This window comes from Pinus tabuliformis, chromosome 9, assembly GCF_031772625.1.
Source record: "Pinus tabuliformis cultivar Carrire ecotype Pingquan chromosome 9, CPIR1, whole genome shotgun sequence".
In the NCBI taxonomy this organism is placed as follows: Eukaryota; Viridiplantae; Streptophyta; class Pinopsida; order Pinales; family Pinaceae; genus Pinus; species Pinus tabuliformis.
In genome coordinates this window covers 422,536,222-422,541,457 of record NC_142307.1, presented here as the reverse complement: position 1 = coordinate 422,541,457, position 5,236 = coordinate 422,536,222, and positions in this window count along the sequence as shown.

Genomic DNA, 5,236 nt, shown 5'->3' with positions numbered 1-5,236 from the left:
AAATTCCTTGTAGATTCAAACTAATATTATTTGCTAAAACAAAAGACTTGAATCTACTATACTCATCAATGGAAATAATTAAATGATAAAAAAATCACAACATAAACATGAGACAAGATTCAATCACATATGCTCAAATATTTATTGAAGGGGAAAGAAACTTCTCAAAACCCTTCCTATCTGTATTGCATTAGTCAAAAAATAGAGAAGAAATACAATGCTTACTCAAGCACGAGAAAACTTTGCACTAGTATAATCTATCTCACTGCTTCCTAGATAATCTCTGGTCAATACTTAACCAAATCCAAGACTGCCCAAGTCCCTATTTCCTTTTATTGTTCCTCAAGGAATTAGTCCCCTATTAATTAGGGAAATTCCCAATTAGAATTGTGCAATCCCTGTAGGTCCCTTCTTTGACTGCATGCACCACCTGTACAATTTGGAATTGTCTACAATTGATAGTACACTACCCTTGAACTCCAATCTCAACTGGATAACTTGAAATCTATGCATGAGTGAGTTAATTTAGGTTGATTGATTAGTTTAACTAGATGATCACCCAGTGTGAAAATAGTTACACACCCCTGACTAAACCTCCACTAGTTCTACTAATAGTGAGAACTAGTTACACTGACAATAACTCAAATTAACTCAACTAGATTGCTACAAATTAGCAATCAATCATGTAGAACTAAAATCAAGTGTCTCCAACTCGTATTAACTGATTTAACTAAGTGATAAGATCCATATCACTTTAGTTAAATTCCTCCAAGTATTTTTATGAAATTAGAATTAGAATTTCTCCTAATTAATTTTGAGAAAAATTAAATTAGGAATTTCTTGCTACATTATCAACACTCCCTCTCACCAAGAAAGGGATTATCTCGTACCCCAATCCTGCCTCTATGGAACTAGAATTTGCATTTTGAAAATGCCTTTGTCAAAATATCTAAATCATTTTCCTTTGTAGGAATGTACTCCAACAACATGGTTCTCCTTTTCACATAATATCGTAGATGGTGATAGCGAATGTCGATATGTGTGGAACGATAATGAAAAACGAGATTCTTAGAGAGTTTGATACAACTCTAGTTGTCACAGTAAATCAATGTAGGATCCATCATCTGAAAAAATAACTCAACAAGGATGTTTCTCATCCAGACAACCTCACATGTTGCTTGGCTAGCAACCATGTACTCTGCCTCTGCTGAGCTAAGTGCAACAAATATCTTATTCCTGCTGTACCAAGAAACCACTATTGACCCAACATTGAATATTCCTCCTAATGTGCTCTTCCAGTCTGATCGACTACCCATCCATTCTGCATCTATGAAGCCTTGCAGATTCACTCCCTTTGTCTGCTTGTACCAAAGACCAAACTGGGTGGTGGCTCTGAGGTATCTCAACACATGATTTGCTTCCTTCTAATATAGTTTGGTTTACTTAACCATAGGTTGACTAAGCTAGTTAACTGCATAACACATGTACGATTATATGTCCACCAAATACATAAGTGAACCCATAAGCTACTTGTAGATGGTAGCCTCCACTACTTCACCTAAATTAGCATCTTCCTTCCTTCAATTTCCTGCTAGAGGAGTCTCCATGGGTTTGCTTCTCTCCATGTGGAACTTCTTCAGTATCTTATAGGCATACTTCCCCTAAGAGACAAAAAATTCCCCATCTCCTTGCCATACTTACACATTGAGGAAATAATGCATGAGTTGTAGGTACTTCATCTCGAATTCTCTTGCAAAACCCTCTTTTCAAGACTTGATCAACTTCTCATCATCGGTTAAAATTAAATCATCGTCATATAATACTATAATCAATAATTTACCTTCAACAACAATATGCTAAAAGTTTGCATTTGCTTCACTTTTGGTGAAGCCCAACCCAGTGAGATAACTGTCGATCTTGGTGTACTAAGCACAGGGTGCTTGTTTCAATCCATCCAATTCTTGCTTGAGTATGCATACATACAACTCTTTGTCGAAGGTCTCAAATCCTTCCAGCTGCTTAATGTACACTTCCTCCTCAATCACTCCATTGAGGAATGTTGTCTTCACATCCAATTGATGTATCTTCCATCCCATCTGCGCTGTAAGATATAGAATTGATATGATCGAAGAGTACCTTGCAACTGGAGCAAATGTCTCCTCATAGTCAATTCCATCCACCGAAGAGAATCCCTTGGCCACAAATCTTGCTTTGTGTTTCTCAATTGTTCCCTCTACTACATGCTTCACCATGTAGATCCACCTATAACCTACCAATGACTTGTCCTCTGGTCTTGGGGCCACTTCACAAACATTGTTTCTGATAATGGAGTCATACTCCTCTACCATGGCTGTTGGGCGCAGGATCCCCAAGGGAAGTTTTGGGGCTTAGAGCCCAGATTTTGGTCACAAATTGTAACTTTGATGTAAAGACTCCGCATTTTGTGGGTGCAGAGGGCGTAGCTTGTAAATGAGTCATACGGTTGTCCTCCCTTAATTTTGTAATGTAATGTTAGCTGTTGAAATCTACCCATGGTCTGCAGACCATGGGATTGTATAAATAGAGCGAGGCTCTTAGTAGTTAAGACATCAATCAATAAATCAATCATAAGATTATGCAATAGAAGCATAGCGGAAGATATGAAGTGTAAGGTCTAGTTTGGGGTTGTAGAGTAGGAGAAGGCTCTGTAGCTAAGTGCGCAGAGGCTTAGTAGTCCGCAGCTGAGTGCGCGGATCCCTGCAGTTGAGTGCGGAGGGCGAGTCGAGTCTATAATAGTTGGAAGCATTAATAAAGAGAAGTTTTATATCATTCATGTGCATTTATTTCCTGTTTTATGCATTGAATGTATTGGGTATGAATTGCACTTCTACTATTTATATGATGCGCGAACATATGTGACTATGATAATTAAGTGAATGTGAGATAAAGTATCTGTTTACGCGGATTTAACTAAGATATTTAAGAAGATAAGTAAGATTGGTGGTATAGTTTAGGGAAATAGTGAAGATCGCTACCATAGTAGTGCGAAATCATCTCAGCCTCTGGTTAGGGATGTGTGAAGGCAATTATAACAGATCGCGAAGGTCTTGCAGGTCAGTACCAGTGCACGAAGTAACCTGTGCGAATGTAGGCATAGTTGGACTAAATCGATACCTAATACATCTTAAGGGTGCGAAACTTGGTTCCAACATCCCCCCATACTGCTTCGGATTAGACTTCAGTCCGTGCTCCACAGGTTGATGCCGAAAGGGCCAGTAGTGTAGGGATTTGTTTGGTTAATTAACTCCAAACCTGGGTTAGGCCCCATCAAGCCAACAAATGGTTCCGTTGGCGGGACCAGAATCTGCATAGAGATGTCTGATGTCATATCATTGGAATCCAACTAAGAAGGAAATTGAAGGCTGGTTAGACATAAGAATTCACGAGTTTGCGACGCAAGAGAACAAGAACCCATGACTGTCAAAAGAAGAGTGGCTAGATTGTTGCCTATACACAGAGATCCATGAAATAATCTTTGCGTATTTCCCTATTGAGCTGTACGAGTGGATTGTGAAGCTAATAGATAACCAAGGTGGAAACTCGACAATCTTATTGTGTGGGCCCCAAAATTAGTGCGAAGGTTGGAAGCATCGAAAGATAAGATCACGTGCGCCGTTGATCATTGGATCGATCATATTATAGGAGGATTCATTATTGAGTTTGCGATTGACAGCTCAGTAAGCTATAGCGAGGCATATTGACACTTTCTCAAGGGACTGCGAGGTAAGTACATAAAGTCTTTGAATACTTGGATTAAAATGGTATTGTGCGAAAAGAGGGTTATGCAGTTACCTAATTTTTGGGGCTACATGAAGTGGAAAAACTTACAGGAACGAAGGAAGTAAGGGACCTAAAACTAGCCCCTTGATTTCACCTGCACAAGGGGACGAGGAAGAGCTCACGAAGGTATTGCCACGAAGTGTGATCCATTTGATAAGGCAAAGAATTCCGCAAATACCACCCCCACCCACGCTGCCACCATCTTCACCGCCATCACCTCCTTCTTCAGCCGTACCACCTTCGCCACCACCACGATTCAATATGGAAAGCACAGTGAAGTTTCCAGAGTTCAAGGGATTGGGAAATGAGGATCTAGACCAATTCTGGTTCGTGGTAAGGGCTGTATGGGAAGCGCAAGGAGTTACAGATGACAATATAAAGAAAGCGACACTAGTTAACACCCTGCAGGACCGCGCGCTGACCTGGTATATTAAGCACTCCAATGATAATCCAAATGTGGGAATGGCGGATATCCAAGAAATTCTAAACAAAGAATTTAGCAAGCCAAAGTCTGAAGCAGAATTGATCATTGGATTCAAAGAGATCATGATGCTACCAAGCGAGACTCCTTGGGAGTTGGATTAGAGGTTGAAATGTACGATTCACGAAGGTAATATGAATCTGACGGATGGACAACATCGCGAATGGTTTGTAGCATCACTAATGCCACATTAGCGACGCTACAAACCATTCGCGATGTTGTCCATCCATCAGATTCATATTAGCTTCGGGACTCATACATTTCAGCCTCTAACCTAGCTGCCAAGGAGTCTCACCTAATAGCATCATGATCTCTTTGAATCCAATGATCAACTGTGCTTCAGACTTTAGCCTGCTAAATTCTCTGTTTAGCATTGCTTGGATATTCGTGATTCCTGCATTTGGATTATCATTGGAGTAATTAATATACCAGGTCAGCACGCGTTCCTGCAGGGTGCTAACCAGTGTCACTTTCTTTATAGTGTCATCTATAACTCCTTGTGCTTCTTGTATAGCCCTTACCATGAACCAGAATTGGTCTGGATCCTCATTTCCCAATCCCTTGAACACAAGAAACTTCACTATGCTTGCCATATTGAATCACGGTGGTGGTGGAGGTGGTACGAGTGAAGATGGTGGTGATGGCAGTGAAGCTAGTGGCGGCATGGGTGGGGGTGGTATTCGCAGAATTTTTTTCCTTATCAGATGGATAGCACTTCGTGGCAAGACCTTCACGAGCTCTTCCTTGTCTCCTCACAGAGGTGAAATCAAAGGGCTAGTTTCGAGTCCCTTAATTCCTTCGTTCCTATAAGTTTTTCCACTTCACGTAGCCCTAAACATAAAGGTAATTGCATAACCCTCTTTTCGCACAATAGCATTTTAATCCAAGTATTCAAAGACTTTAAGTACTTACCTCGCGCTCCCTTGAGAAAGTGTC